Below are 17,508 nucleotides of genomic sequence, written 5' to 3'. Positions count from 1 at the left end.
TTGACACTGTGGTGGATAGAATGCACCAGATCTGGGACCAAGTAGTGGATAAGTTGTCTCTCTCCCAGGAAAAGTGGTTTTCCAACCGGCGTAGGACCGTTGGTCCCCAGTTTAAGGTGGGTGATATGGTTTGGTTGTCATCAAAAAATATCGCTATGAAGGTGGCTTCTCCTAAGTTTAAGCCTAGATTTATTGGACCTTACAAGATTTTGGAGATTATTAATCCGGTCTCTTTCCGGTTGGCTCTTCCTGTCACATTTAAAATTCATAATGTGTTTCAAAAGTCCTTGTTGAAGAGGTTTGTTGAACCAGTAGTTCCTGTGGTGGCACCTCCTGGCCCTATATTGGTTGAAGGTAACATGGAATATGAGGTAGAGAAGATACTGGATTCCCGTCTGGCTAGACGAAGACTCCAGTATTTGGTTAAGTGGAAGGGTTATGGTTAGGAGGATAATTCCTGGGTCTCTGCCTCTGATATTCATGCCGAAAGATTGGTGCATGCCTTTCATCGGGCTCACCCGGATCGCCCTGGTGGCATGGATGAGGGTTCGGTGACCCCTCCTCAAGGGGGAGGTACTGTTGTAAGTTCATTTTTCCCTTCACCATTGAGGTCTGATGAACTCCCTCCTCTGGTGAAAGAAGGTAGTGAGGCTGATTATCAAACACCTGGGCAGCTAGATGATGACTGGGTGGCTGGAATTGAGGACTGGATATAAGGCTGCCGGCGCTCTTCTTCCTGGCTGGTGATTTTCCTGCTGGATTCTTGGAGACCAGTCTGATTCCTGCTTCTCAAAGCTAAGTTTTTCTGCTCTGCTTTGTACTCTTCAGTTTTGTTTCTGTTTTGCCTTGTTTTTTGGGAGTTCTGCCATCCCCGGCCGGGGATGATATTCCATATTTTTTTATTTCATAGGTTAAAAAAGAGATACAACGCGTTTTGGATACAGTGTATATCCTTCATCAGGTATCATAAAAACACAGTACAAATCCTAATAGTATAAAATTCAGTTACACTTATATATAGAAGCAACCTTTTATCCCAGTCTCAGAAACTTGATTTAGGGTGTGGACCAAGTTCAGGAATACAGTTCAGGAACACACCCACTGATTGATCCAACCTTGACAACATGGATGCAAGACAGAAAAAAAAAAAAGCAACGTTCAAACTCTCTCTATGATATCATTCAATCCATTTGGATATAATGTTCCCATACGATATATCCAAAACGTTTCTTTCCGGTTTAAAAGAGCATTCCTATTTGCAACACCAGAGGGTATCTGCTCCACCGGAGTTACTTTTATGTTAAAAATTTTGTTATGTTTAATTAGCAGATGCCTTGAGAGACTATGTTTTAAAAAGCCGTTTTTTGCTCTATTTCTGTGACCATTAATGCGTGAGCGCAGTGTCTGCACAGTGCGTCCCACATATTGCAAACCGCAACTGCATGTGATTACATATACAACAAAATCACTGTTACAGCTGAGTCTTTGTGAAATCTCAAAGACCTCACCAGTACTATTACATTTGATGGTTTTAGCCCCGTGATCTAGGATCCCACAGGTACAACATTTTTTAGAGGTGCATTTAAAAACTCTGGTTCCTTGAGAAACACCACATAAAATTTGATCCATACTTTTTTTTATAGTTTTTTCCTTTTGAATCCAACTGTTTTTTTAATTTACTGGGGGCCACCAAATTTTTCAAAGATTTCCCCCTTCTATATGTAATCCCTGGTTTATCAGTGAGATGTTTTCCCAAAACAGGGTCACGCTTCAAGATATACCAATATTTTGAAAGCACAGTTCTTATGACTTTATTTCCCCTATTGAATGTGGTCACAAAATTCAATTTCCAGCGATCATCACTTTTTTCTTTACCAATGGTCAAATTATCCCCCTTCCTATTTTTTCCTTTTAAACATTCCTCCTGTGTTTTTACTTTGTTATCCCTATATGCACTAATTATCAAGTTTTTTGGGTATCTTTTTTCCTTAAATTTTCTTTTTAGAATTTTAGACTGAGCTACATAATCAGTGGCTGTTTTTATGATACCTGATGAAGGATATACACTGTATCCGAAACGCGTTGTATCTCTTTTTTAACCTATGAAATATAAAAATATGGAATATCATCTTTGGATGTGAGTCCTGGGAAGCGCTGCCGTTTATGGGCTGGATGTGTTTTTCTTGATTTACTCATCCTGTGTGAGCCTGAACCTGGCTCTTTCACTTGGATCCACCCGAGGCAAGCTGCAAGCCCTGTCTTCTGAGAAGTATCCCAAAAGGAAGGATTTTTGAGGATACATAATCCACAGCTATATTAGTCTGCTATCAGGTGAGTGCATAAAATTGTGCACCCTTTAAAGACTACAATATTGTGTTTACGCACTTAGGGCGCCGCGAATTGTCTGTTCTTCTCTCCCAAACAGGTGTTTTTTTGCATCCCCGGCCGGGGGTGAGCTGAATTCCATTTTTGTCTCTGATCTGTTGATCTTTTGCTCTGTCTTCAGAATATACCTGAGTGCTGATATAGTCTTTTGAAGCCTGTTCAGGGCCTGTTTTTCCTATCAGTCGGTTGGCTCATTTTGATAGGGTTTTTGCGGATGGCAGACAGCAGCTTTCCTATCCTGTCCTATGTAGTTAGCTTGGGCCCCATCATTTGCTCAACCTATCTTTCTATCTGTGTTAGTGTTTTCATCTTGCTTCACCTTCATTATATGTTGGGGGCTGCCTGCCTATTGCTTTGGGGTCTGCTCTGGGGCAGTTTAGTTTTTCCCCTTTCTGTCTTTAGGCTATCTAGTTCTCCGGCTGTGATCGAGGGGTCTAGGGCACCGTAGGAACCCCCCACGGCTACTGCTAGTTGTTGTGGATAGGTCCAAGGGTCTGCAATTCGATAGCTGCCAACCTCTCTGGTTTTTCTGGACTTAGCTGGTATTTTGTTTTTTCCTCCTTCGGTGACTCATCATAACATAACAGTATCCTACACAATTCCACTTATAGATGATTAACAGTTCCCTACACGATTCTACTTCGAGTTGATTAACAGTACCGTACATGATTCTACTTCTAGTTGATTAACAGTATCCTACATGATTCTACTTCTAGTTGATTAACAGTTCCCTGCATGATTCTACTTCTAGTTGATTAACAGTTCCCTTCACTGCTCTACATCCAGTTGATTAACAGTACCCTACATGATTCTACGTCTAGTTGATTAACAGTATTCTACATGATTCTACTTCTAGTTGATTAACAGGTCCCTACACGATTCTACTTTTAGTTGATTTACAGTATCCTACACGATTCTACTTCTAGTTGATTAGCAGTTCCCTACATGATTCTACTTCTAGCTGATTAACAGTATCCTACATGATTCTGCTTCTAGTTGATTTACAGTACCCTACATGATTCTACTTCTAGTTGGTTAACAGTATCCTACACGATTTTACTTCTTGTTGATTAACAGTATCCTACACAATTCTACTTCTAGTTTATTAACAGTATCCTACACGATTCTACTTCTTGTTGATTAACAGTATCCTACACGATTCTACTTCTAGTTGATTATCAGTTCCCTACACGAATCTACTTCTAGTTTATTAATGGTATCCTACACGATTCTACTTCTAGTTGATTAACAGTATCCTACACGATTCTACTTCTAGTTGATTAACAGTACCCTACATGATTCTACTTAATCTACTTCTAGTTGATTAACAGTTCCCTACATGATTCTACTTCAAGTTGATTAACAGTTCCCTTCACTGCTCTATATCCAGTTGATTAACAGTACCCTACATGATTCTACTTCTAGCTGGTTAGCAGTATCCTACACGATTCTACTTCTAGTTGATTACCAGTATCCTACACGTTTCTACTTCTAGTTGATTAACAGTATCCTACACGATTCTACATCTAGCTGATTAACAGTATCCTACATGATTCTGCTTCTAGTTGATTAACAGTACCCTACATGATTCTACTTCTAGTTGGTTAACAGTACCCTACATGATTCTACTTCTAGTTGGTTAACAGTATCCTACATGATTCTACTTCTAGTTGATTAACATTATCCTACACGATTCTACTTCTAGTTGATTTGCTGTTCCCTACACGATACTACTTCTAGTTGATCAACAGTTCCCTACACAATTCTACTTCTAGTTGATTAACAGTACCCTGCATGATTCTAATTCGAGTTGATTAACAGTACCCTACATGATGCTACTTCTAGTTGATTAACAGTTCCCTACACAATTCTACTTCTAGTTGATAAACAGTACCCAACATGATTCTACTTCTAGCTGATTAATAGTTCCCTACACTGTTCTACTTCTAGTTGATTAACAGTATCCTACACGATTCTACTTCTAGTTGATTTGCTGTTCCCTACACGATACTACTTCTAGTTGATCAACAGTTCCCTACACAATTCTACTTCTAGTTGATTAACAGTACCCTGCATGATTCTAATTCGAGTTGATTAACAGTACCCTACATGATGCTACTTCTAGCTGATTAACAGTTCCCTACACAATTCTACTTCTAGTTGATAAACAGTACCCAACATGATTCTACTTCTAGCTGATTAATAGTTCCCTACACTGTTCTACTTCTAGTTGATTAACAGTATCCTACACGATTCTACTTCTAGTTGATTAGAAGTACCCTACACATTTCAACTTCTTATTGATTCTACTTCTAGTTGATTAACAGTACTCTAAACGATTCTACTTCTAGTTGATTATCAGTATCCTACACGATTCTAATTTGGGCCGATTAACAGTTCCCTATACAATTCTACTTCTTATTGATTTACAGTACCCTACAAGACAGTACATTTTATTGATTAATAGTACACTTCACAATTCTACTACTAGTTTATTAACAGTACCTTACACCATTCTCCTTCTTATTGATTAGCAGTACCCTACATGATTCTATTTCGGCCTGATTAATAGTACCCTAAGCGATATTACTTCTTAATTATTAACAGTACCCTACATGTTTCTCTGTGCATCCTCAGGGTTACACAGATTTAATAACTTCCACTTTAAGTAGACATTTTTAATACCATTGAACTGCTTTTTTGATAAGGCAATATTGGAGCAACATATTACATGTATGCTTGCATCTGCCCACTCATCTCATCCCAATATACAGTAATATCTCTGGCCTCTTTTCAACAATTAGGACAGGAAAATGTTTCATACAATCTACAGTAAGGATGCACACCACGACTTTCAATGGCACATACCCACCTGAGTTTAACAATTCCCAATAGTTAACCATGGTTCACACCCAATCAGGGAAGACATTCTGCTTCGAAGGCACCTTACAAAGTTGCTTCTAATTAAACAGCTTCCTTCCATCCTCAGTACACTCCTGGAGAGAGCATCATTTACCCACCATGCAAAATAGAACAACAAAGTGACCAGTAGGACAGGAGTTCAATACTCTCAGATGTCTCAAAATCTTTTACACCCTTCTTTAATGCTATACAGGGAGCATAAGTGTTGGTCACTTGTTTTAAAGATGCTCAGGATTTTCTGGGGGTGTCTCCTTCATACTCCTGAATGGAGTATAATAGCACAGCACCATTCATTGTATAATGGTCATTCTCAGGTACTGCAGGACAGCGTCTAAATGAATAGAAGCTGAGCTTCAGTAACCAGCACCGGACACAGCACAGTGAATGGAGTAAGGGTGCTGGGTGTCCTAACCCCACCATTGTTTATTTATGACTTGAGGATAGGTCAGAAAAATGACAGTGCAACAAGCGGGCAGGTCTTAGCCACCTGCAGTTGACATTCTCTTACGTTCAGCATTTTATACTCTTTTTGGACCTGCAGGACAAGGTAATAGATGTTGTCATCAGAATGTGCTATTACAATTAGGGTATGTGCGTATTGAGTATTTATAGCAGAATTTTTTTTCTCCACCAAAACCTGTGTGTGCAAGAAAAATCCAGCATAACATACAAACTTTTTAATGCATCTGTGACACGTTTGTATGTGCATCTTTTATGCCTCTTTATTTGAGATTTTTTCACCATTCATCTGAATGGATGAAAAATGCTGCAAAAAGGCTGAAAGACTTGACTAGCTGCAAATAAAAAAATCGCTTCCACAAGAAAAAATAAGCAGTATGAGATTTCACAAAATTTCCAGGCACTAATTGCTATCATCTACCCATTGGATTAATGAGAAATATAATATTTGTGTTGTATCCACAGGATTGCTAGAACTAGAAAACACCTATCCCTTCCTACTAGAAGGACCGCTGTGCTGTGGGGATCAGTTGTGTGAAATGGTGGCCAAGCACAGCCACCCGATATAACTTAAAGGGACCCTGTTATGTTGTACATGAAGTCCAATTTGTTGACAGCATTACATAGAGAAGCAGATTGATGCCTATGTTGGTTGGACAAGACTCAGTATGACTTGTTATTCATAGGTGTTTGTATGCATAAATGTAGAGATCGGCCAGGGCCGTAGTCGTGGCTGAGTTCATCGGGCCTTGTGTGCCCTGGCTTTCCAATACATAAAAATCATGCTCCATTGTCAGCTTACTTGCCTCTCTGTCCCCTGTGTCATCAGGGGCTGAACTCCATTCTTTATTGTCACCTCCGGCCGCTTCTGAATAAAAAGAGACACAGTCCAGGTGCAACGCAAAACATAAAACTTTATTTTCATGACTTCATAGCACATCCAGATTCGTTACAATATTTTCGACAGCTTGTATGTTACATGTTACTTTGTCATTCTCTGCACTCCTCTCCCTGTCACACTGCACGCTCCTGGGTCGAAATGTTTCCATCGGCTCCTCAGCGTCCTCCCTGGCCAGCCTCACTGCATATGGGTGTTCCCTCAGCCATTTCGCCCAGGTTCTGAGGGCATCAGCCCAAGCAATGACCTACCACATGGTGAGCGACTTGCGCTTTTGTGCTGCGGTGACTTCTCCTGTAGCCCAAGTTCCTGTAGATGCTGTTGCTGCTATATTTGAGGCTATGCTGTCCCATTGACTCTAGATGGCTGGGTTCCTCCTTAAACATTGCGAGGCGCTGAGTAGCTCAGGCATTTAGCCTGCCCAAGCACATCGGGCTGCCTATCCCTGACTGATTCTACCAGGAACTATTCCTGCCTTACACCCAGCTAACCTCTCCTATGGTTAACCATTTACACGAATTAACTCTTGTCCTACACTAAGCACACCTATAATGCCCCCATCTAGTGGCCAAACTTGTACACTACACTTTCCCTAATCATATACATATCTACATAACAGATTCTGTACAAATCAGTACACACAAACAATATATACACAAGTATACAAATACACACAATAAACCGGGACAAGTTTGGGGGTTCAGAACAGTTTCTGTAACCCCCTTACAAAAGCAAAGTGATTAATAGCCTCCTCTGCATACCCAGTCATACAGGGAAGACTGTGAATTATTGAATAAGCCAGAAGAGAAAAATTAGGTGGGTTATTTGCGCTGCTGATGAAGATCTCGGCAAACAAGGTATCTACCATTCCTGATGCATCGTCATAATAAGATCGTAACACATGCAGGGCTACAGAGTAATAAAGGTAGCTCTCTGCCATCAAAAGATTGTTTTCCTCTGGTGTGTATATATATATTTTATATATTTTTATAGTCCTTTATATTTACAGTATATGGTCTAATAACATTGACATTTTTTATCCATTGCGCCATAAGGGTAAAATAATATAACATCAATTGTGTTGTTGGCGATAGTCACATTTTAATGTTTTTTACACACTTTGGATAGTGCGCATGCGCGGGTCCTGGCTCGCTGGAGAAGTGTGGGATGCTCCTTAGTGCTTCTCAGGTCTGCCTACGTCATCTTTTGATGGCGTGGTAGCAGAGAGCGCATGAGCGCCTGTACGCTTACCCTCGGTCAATAGCGGGCTTAGTGAACTTGCGCATTCGCCGTTAAATCCTATAGTGACTTTGTTATATTTATTCATTCCTGTCTTTGGGCATGCGCAGTAGTAGTTGCCCATTGTAAGCCATTTGGAATATACAGTTGTGGCCAAAAGTATTAACACTCCTGCAATTCTGTCAGATAATACTCAGTTTCTTCCTGAAAATGATTGAAAACACAAATTCTTTGGTATTATTATCTTAATTTAATTTGTCTTAAATGAAAAAACACAAAAAGAATTGTCCTAAAGCCAAATTGGATATAATTCCACACCAAGCATAAAAAAGAGGGTGGACAAAAGTATTGGCACTGTTCGAAAAATCATGTGATGCTTTTCTAATTTGTGTAATTAACAGCACCTGTAACTTACCTGTGGCACCTAACAGGTGTTGGCAATAACTAAATCACACTTGAAGCCAGTTGACATGGATTAAAGTTGAATCAACCTCTGTCCTGTGTCCTTGTGTGTACCACATTGAGCATGGAGAAAAGAAAGAAGACCAAATAACTGTCTGAGGACTTGAGAAACCAAATTGTGAGGAAGCATGAGCAATCTCAAGGCTACAAGTCCATCTCCAAAGACCTGAATGTTCCTGTGTCTACCGTGTGCAGTGTCATCAAGAAGTTTAAAGCCCATGGCACTGTGGCTAACCTCCCTAGATGTGGACAGAAAAGAAAAATTGACAAGAGATTTCAACGCCAGATTGTGCGGATGTTGGATAAAGAACCTTGACTAACATCCAAACAAGTTCAAGCTGCCCTGCTGTCCGAGGGTACAACAGTGTTAACAGTACTATCCGTCAGCGTGTGAATGAAAAGGGACTGTATGGTAGGAGACCCAGGAAGACCCCACTTCTTACCCCGAGACATAAAAAAGCCAGGCTGGAGTTTGCCAAAACTTACCTGAAAAAGCCTAAAATGATTTGGAAGATGGTCAGATGAGACAAAAGTAGAGCTTTTTGGGCAAAGGCATCAACATAGAGTTTACAGGAATAAAAAAAGAGGCATTCAAAGAAAAGAACACGGTCCCTACAGTCAAACATGGCGGAGGTTCCCTGATGTTTTGGGGTTGCTTTGCTGCCTCTGGCACTGGACTGCTTGACCGTGTGCATGGCATTATGAAGTCTGAAGACTACCAACAAATTTTGCAGCATAATATAGGGCCCAGTGTGAGAAAGCTGGGTCTCCCTCAGAGGTCATGGGTCTTCCAGCAGGACAATGACCCAAAACACACTTCAAAAAGCACTAGAAAATGGTTTGAGAGAAAGCACTGGAGACTTCTAAGGTGGCCAGCAATGAGTCCAGACCTGAATCCCATAGAACACCTGTGGAGAGATCTAAAAATGGCAGTTTGGAGAAGGCACCCTTCAAATATCAGGGACCTGGAGCAGTTTGCCAAAGAAGAATGGTCTAAAATTCCAGCAGAGCATTGTAAGAAACTCATTGATGGTTACCAGAAGCGGTTGGTCGCAGTTATTTTGGCTAAAGGTTGTGCAACCAAGTATTAGGCTGAGGGTGCCAATACTTTTGTCTGGCCCATTTTTGGAGTTTTGTGAGAAATGATCAATGTTTTGCTTTTTGCTTTATTCTCTTTTGTGTTTTTTCATTTAAGACAAGTTAATTGAATTTAATAATACCAAAGAATTTGTGTTTGCAATCATCTTCAGGAAGAAACTGAGTATTATCTGACAGAATTGCAGGGGTGTCAATACTTTTGGCCACAACTGTATAGGAGGAACTGGGCATTTGTCATGACTCGATGACTTAGAGCCTATCATAGTACTCCAGCTGACTATTTAAACAGGTACTCCCCCTGCTGTTATTGCGCCTCCTGTAGAAGCAACAGCGAAACGCGCCTCGGGGCGGAGGGATGCCAAGGGGACTCCACGTTAACCATACGGTATGAATTGCATTTTGTTTGTTAGATCTCAATTAAATAATTCTATGCATTAGTTTGCATGATATGAATAGAGGTGGGGTTTATTGTAGTTACATGTTCAGAAGCATTTCATATAGCCACCTTCTATGGTGACGCTTCACAGTTTTTCAAGGGTTAATATGGTTGTGAGATACCCTATTGGTGATTGACATCCCTTTTTGTATTGATATGCACATCTCTTTGATTACATGTTTTTAATATTGTTCAATAAAAGTGAATTTTTATGAGTATCATCGTCTTTGGAGCCCGTTTTTTCATGGGTTCGATATCGTGACTTAGTACTTCCTTTTTAAGTCTGTTACTATGTCCTTTGTATGTGGTTTAATCCTAATGAAGTCTGAAGACTTTAAAATGCATTGATAAAACTGCATCAAGTCTATTGTGTATTCCTAGACCAATCTATCGGATCTCCATCAGCAGAGTAGACTGCCCACCTATTGCTTTTCTTCTGACATTTCCTTGCATTTTCAACCCATGCGACTGCAGTAGCTGACAAATTTAGGCTTGAGTCTTGTTGTGTGATACACAACTTTAGCAGGTGAGCAACTGCCTGCAGCTTATTGTCCTTTATGATCAGATAAGACCCTATTGTTGCCCCTTTTGCTCTTCCACTTTTTCCAACAATCACTAATATACTAATACTCATACAAATACCAGGGATTTCATAGACTTTGTTTTACTGCAAGTTTACCCACAAAATATATAAAGAAAAAACACAAAAATTGAGCTTGGTTTGAGTTGGTACACGTGGAGCATATAAATGCATGTTCACATGGCCAAAAAGCATACAAAACCTACAAAAGACAAAATGAAAAAAACCCTGCTATAATTAAATAAGTAAAAAGCAAAAGTGCATTTAAATCATACAGAGTTCTTGCATTACTAAGAACTCTGTATGATTTAGATGCACTTTTACTTTTTACTTATTTAATTATATAGCAGGGTTTTTTTTCATTTTGTCTTTTGTAGGTTTTGTCCACAAAATATATATCAGTCTGATCAGCTCCTCTTGCTAATAGCATTCTACCTGCTAATAAAACATTGTCAATATGATAGCTTCCCTGTAATGTAATCTATGAATATGCACTTACACTAAGATGTCAAGATGTTTGAAGTGTTGCAAAACTGAATTATGTAAACAATTTACGACTAATGGCATTTTCACACCAGTCTGAAGCAGCTCTTCCAAAATGGGCAAAACTGGGCAAGAGCTGGGGAGGGAAGAGGCATGCCTACGCCCACCCATCAAATTAATTGAAAGCACAAAATACATTATGCCACAAATGTTACTCCAGTAAGAGAGGATTTGATGGCTAGTGTTAGGCTATCGATGAGTGACATATCATCTAGTTGGACAAAAAAATGCCCCAATTCAAATCAATAGAGGTTGAAGGTGCTGCAACCACTATACTTTAGCCAGAGCCACCAATACAGAGAAAAGCTGATTGGCAGGCGTGTCGGGTGTTGCAATCCCCACCAATCAGACATTGATGACTTATCCTAAGGATCAATGTTAAAGTAGTGGACAACTTTTTGAAGAAGGGCACGCAGAATTCTGGAGTAATTTCTTGGATGAATCGGAGCCTTTTATACCCTGAATGTACATGTTACCTCTATGTATTAGATAAGTTTATGATCCTAAATAAGTATAATTCGTGTCATCATTAGAATACTCTAATGTCTCATGCAGTTTGCACTATAATATACAGTACATCTTACGACTAAAATATGTAATGAAGTTGACGGATTGCACAGGGGAAGGGGGTGTCAACTACGCTCACCTTGGGGGGAGGGGAGAGAAAGACCCAGCAGGGATCGGCTCTCTGGCGCCATCACTTACTTCTGGTCAGTCAGGGAATTTCATCGAAGATAAATAGTCGTCGAAGAGGCTTCTCTTATAGGTACGAGTTATTAAGGCGCTCCCAGTGATATACATCCCAAGTCCAGGCTGGGGATATATATAGAAATATCCTGGCCATCACTGCCAGAGTTCCTCACTAACACAGTACGGTATTCTGCCACCAGTTCCTCATTCGAAATAAGCCCCGTCTGACAGCAGGCTTATACTAGGTCAGAAACCAACCCGGATTGCGTATAATATAATCAACCGAACGTGCGGGACGTGGGGATTCATGAATCAAGATAAAAGAGCAGCCCAAGATTAATTTTATATTTAATTGCTGAAAAGGAGCACTAGAAATATACAGTGGGGGAAAAAAAGTATTTAGCCAGCCACCAATTGTGAAAGTTCTCCCACTTAAAAAGGTGAGAGAGGCCTGTAATTGACATAATAGGCAGACCACAACTATGAGAGTCAAAATGAGAAAACAAATCCAGAATATCACCTTGTCTGATTTGGCAAAATTTATTTTTCAAAATATGGTGGAAAATAAGTTTTTGGTCATTTGGTTCATCTCAATATTTTGTCATATATCCTTTGTTGGCAATGACAGAGGTCAAATGTTTTCTGTAAGTCTTCACAAGCTGGGCACACACTGTTGATGGTATGTCGGCCCATTCCTCCAATTAGATCTCCTCTAGAGCAGTGATGTTTTGGGCCTGTTGCTGGGCAACACGGACTTTCAAATCCCTCCAAAGGTTTTCTATGGGGTTGAGATCTGGAGATTGGCTAGACCACTCCAGGACCTTCATATGCTTCATAAGAAGCCACTCCTTTGTTGCCCTGGTGGTGTGCTTGGGTTCATTATCATGCTGAAAGACCCATCCACATTCCATCTTCAATGTCCTTGCTGATGGAAGAAGGTTTGCACTCAAAATCTCACGATACATGGCACCGTTCATTCTTTCATGTACACGGATCAGTCGTCCTTATCCCTTTGCAGAGAAACAGCCCCAAGTCATGATGTTACCACCCACATGCTTCACAGTAGGGATGATGTTCTTTGGATGCAACTCAGCATTCTGTCTCCTCCAAACACGACTAGTTTTGTTTCTACCAAACAATTCTAGTTTGGTTTCATCAGACCATATAGCATTCCCCCAATACTCTTCTGGATAATCCAAATGCTCTCCAGCACACTTCAGATGGGCCTGGACATGTACTGGCCTAAGCAGGTTGACACGTCTAGAACTGCAGGATCTGAGTCCCTGGATGTGCAGTGCATTACTGATGGTAGCCTTTGTTACGGTGGTCCCAGCTCTATGCAGGTCATTCACTAGGTCCCCTGTGTGGTTCTGGGATTTTTGCTCACTGTTCTTATGACAATTTTGACCCCATGGGGTGAGATCTTGCATGGAGCCCCAGATCGAGGGAGATTATGAGTCCACTTGTATGTCTTCCATTTTGTTATTATTGCTCCCTTATATCTCCTAGGCTGTTCCCTCCCACACTCTGCTGCCACCCCTGGGCTGGGCTGCCTCCCTCCACAGAATTTGATTTTCTGTCCAGAATCGTGGAGGCCCATAACTTTCCGCCCGAATCTCTGAATGGGTCCGCGGTGCCGACACTGGGTTCCGCTGGATTTTATCAGTGCATAGAGACTAAATCTGATTATGTACAAAAGAGAAAAAAAGTCGTGAAAATTCTTTATTGATTAAAAGGCATTGGCACGGGAGGAATGTACAGAGAGTGGACGACGGCCGTTTCACGCACTTGCGCTTCAATGGGTCCTGAGGCTGGAATGCAAGCAGGTGGAAATTTAGAAGCACACACATGTGGACACACCTCCTGATTTCCAACTCATACTCCCCCAATGGAGTGAAACATGTGAACAAATTAATCAAACACAGAATTAAAAAACACAAGTTAAAAAAACCTCTATCATAATAAAATATGGAAACACAAACAATGAGCAGTTCCTACAAAAACACCGCCATATCTACAGTTGTGGCCAAAAGTATTGACACCCCTGCAATTCTGTCAGATAATACTCAGTTTCTTCCTGAAGATGATTGCAAACACAAATTCTTTGGTATTATTATCTTCATTTAACTTGTCTTAAATGAAAAAACACAAAAGAGAATAAAGCAAAAAGCAAAACATTGATCATTTCTCACAAAACTCCAAAAATGGGCCAGACAAAAGTATTGGCACCCTCAGCCTAATACTTGGTTGCACAACCTTTAGCCAAAATAACTGCGACCAACCGCTTCTGGTAACCATCAATGAGTTTCTTACAATGCTCTGCTGGAATTTTAGACCATTCTTCTTTGGCAAACTGCTCCAGGTCCCTGATATTTGAAGGGTGCCTTCTCCAAACTGCCATTTTTAGATCTCTCCACAGGTGTTCTATGGGATTCAGGTCTGGACTCATTGCTGGCCACCTTAGAAGTCTCCAGTGCTTTCTCTCAAACCATTTTCTAGTGCTTTTTGAAGTGTGTTTTGGGTCATTGTCCTGCTGGAAGACCCATGACCTCTGAGGGAGACCCAGCTTTCTCACACTGGGCCCTATATTATGCTGCAAAATTTGTTGGTAGTCTTCAGACTTCATAATGCCATGCACACGGTCAAGCAGTCCAGTGCCAGAGGCAGCAAAGCAACCCCAAAACATCAGGGAACCTCCGCCATGTTTGACTGTAGGGACCGTGTTCTTTTCTTTGAATGCCTCTTTTTTTCTCCTGTAAACTCTATGTTGATGCCTTTGCCCGAAAAGCTCTACTTTTGTCTCATCTTACCATCTTCCAAAACGTTTTAGGCTTTTTCAGGTACGTTTTGGCAAACTCCAGCCTGGCTTTTTTATGTCTCGGGGTAAGAAGTGGGGTCTTCCTGGGTCTCCTACCATACAGTCCCTTTTCATTCAGATGCTGACGCACAGTACGGGTTGACACTGTTGTACCCTCGGACTGCAGGGCAGCTTGAACTTGTTTGGATGTTAGTCGAGGTTCTTTATCCAACATCCGCACAATCTGGCGTTGAAATCTCTTGTCAATTTTTCTTTTCTGTCCACATCTAGGGAGGTTAGCCACAGTGCCATGGGCTTTAAACTTCTTGATGACACTGCACACGGTAGACACAGGAACATTCAGGTCTTTGGAGATGGACTTGTAGCCTTGAGATTGCTCATGCTTCCTCACAATTTGGTTTCTCAAGTCCTCAGACAGTTATTTGGTCTTCTTTCTTTTCTCCATGCTCAATGTGGTACACACAAGGACACAAGACAGAGGTTGAGTCAACTTTAATCCATGTCAACTGGCTTCTAGTGTGATTTAGTTATTGCCAACACCTGTTAGGTGCCACAGGTAAGTTACAGGTGCTGTTAATTACACAAATTAGAGAAGCATCACATGATTTTTCGAACAGTGCCAATACTTTTGTCCACCCTCTTTTTTATGCTTGGTGTGGAATTATATCCAATTTGGCTTTAGGACAATTCTTTTTGTGTTTTTTCATTTAAGACAAATTAAATGAAGATAATAATACCAAAGAATTTGTGTTTGCAATAATTTTCAGGAAGAAACTGAGTATTATCTGACAGAATTGCAGGGGTGTTAATAATTTTGGCCACAACTATATTTTCTCATTTAACCCTAAAGGTCCTGTGGCATTCGTTCGTAGAATCCACTTAGATTCTCTTTGTAAGAGAATTCTATGATGGTTTCCCCCTTGGGTTGGCTGTGATACTTTTTCTACACCTGCGAACCGCAGCGACTCTGCATTACCCCCATGCACTTTTTTAACATGCTCTATCAGAAGAGGGACCCCTTTTCCTGTGGAGATAGACTGAAAATGCTCTCTATATCTAACATACAATGGACGAATAGTTTTTCCCAAATAATAAAAACCACAAGGACAGAAGATGACATACACAATAAGCCAGCCTACAATCATGGATTGGCCGTGTGGTACACCAGTGCAGAAAAAATAATCCGCATGTGGCAGTGTTCACACAGGGAATGCAGGGCTTCTGGCTCACAACCTCTTAGTAACACCATAAAGGGGGGCTGCCCAGTGCCAACTAGAATGCATCCCGTGTGTTAGGAATCTGGGTCATTCTATGCATATGCAGCAACCCAGATTCTCACATTTGTCTCCAGAGGCTAAGTCCTTTGTCCCAGCTTCTGAGCATGCTCACGGGACTAGCTCTCATTGGATTTCAGGAGTTAGGTGCTCAGGTCCTGCTGCTGATTTGATTGGTTATGCTCGGGGCTCTGGAGATTTCCGGCAGGTCCCGTACGCTATAAAAAGTGCGCATGGCCGCTATGCCATGCTCTAGTATTTTCCATACTTGCTGCTGTGTGTTTGGTGATGGATGCTTGGACTGGTGAATGACTTATTAAGAAACCCCTTCCCTCTGATAATACGTATGTGTGAGTGATTGGGATACAGCCAGTGTGCGCGCCAGCGCGCTCAAGCATCCTCTGTTGCAGCAGCCTGTGTCCTGCATTGCGCCTGCTAACTTGCGCTTGCAGTCGTTTTGGCGTCCGCAGTTGCGACGCCGTGCACACGTCCATTCACGGTTAGTCCTCTCAGCTGTAGTGATGTCTATAACTACTCTGAACTTTGGCTACCGCACGTGTGCCGCTGAGTGTCTGTGAACTTAATACAGACCCAGCGTTTTTTGTATTTGTGTTCATGTGTGCAGCTCTGTGAGTCTTTTATCAGAGCTTGCTTTTGTGCATCAGGTGCACTTCTTCCCTGTGCACATTACCGTCCTTGTGCTCTGCCTATTTAGCAGCGGTTATTACACCTGCCGCACGGTGGACCCCGGGCGGTGAACACGCTTTATTTATATTTTTTTAAGTGTGTTCCACCGCTGTAACACCGTGTGAACAGAGGCCACAGGTTTGCAGAACCGTTTGAGCCCAACTGCACCCTGAAAAAATATAAAAAGTGCATAAAAACATATCAATATATGTAAGATATTGGTTGATATTAAGGCCTTAATATGGAAGCTGGCAAACTGCGTCAAAGTTCCTTGGTGTTACTAAGACATTGTGAGCCAGAAGCCCTGTATTCCCTGTGTGAACACTGTCACATGCGGATTATTTCTTCTGCACTGGTGTACCACATGGCCAATCCCTGATTGTAGGCTGGCTGTTTCATTTGGTATTTATGCGCCTGTGCAGCTGCCATTTTACTTGGGTCCGCTGCACCCTGCATTAGTGCAAATGCATTTTGGCCTGTCTGGTTTGTATCTGAATCTTTTGGAGGATTTTTTCCTCTTTTTGAGGTTTACATGTCTCTTCTACTTATAGATTAAATATGCCTACTGTATGTAATTCCTACAGGTGGCTGCCGGGGAAGGAATGCCTATTCTGATCATGTGCTTAGTTAGTCTCAGAGATATTGCTTTCTGTTATTATCGGTCATTTTCCAGATTCAATACCTTAGAGCCTTGCTGTAACTTGTTGTGCCACGGTGTCTCCATGTGCTTGAGTCAGATAAAAGGCTTCAGTTTTGCCTGCAGCTGCAGAAGATTTCACACCCTTGTGTTAAGAGCTTCTTCCTGGCGTTTTAATTAAAAGTAAACAATGATCCTGTGGAATCCCAAGGGAGGGGGCACATTTCAGGAGGGGAGAGACATTTACTTCCTCCCTCACAGAATTAAAGATATTTAATTTGGTCATGGTTGATTTGGACTAAAATGACAATTATTTCATGTAGTGAGTGTGACCTGATGGGAAATTCAATTATGCTTTTATGCACCACTTTCCAGCTGTC

At 41.2% G+C, this 17,508-nt stretch overlaps 1 protein-coding gene across 11 annotated transcripts in view; it reads left to right on the top strand.

The window, feature by feature from the left end:
- Positions 1–17,508, top strand: part of GULP1 (GULP PTB domain containing engulfment adaptor 1) — a 1,494,945-nt gene that overhangs the window by 591,793 nt on the left and 885,644 nt on the right. The window lies entirely within an intron of this gene.

This window comes from Dendrobates tinctorius, unplaced genomic scaffold, assembly GCF_039654945.1.
Source record: "Dendrobates tinctorius isolate UK_male_01 unplaced genomic scaffold, ASM3965494v1 ptg000254l, whole genome shotgun sequence".
NCBI lineage: Eukaryota > Metazoa > Chordata > Amphibia > Anura > Dendrobatidae > Dendrobates > Dendrobates tinctorius.
This window is presented reverse-complemented; position numbering and strand designations above follow the sequence as displayed.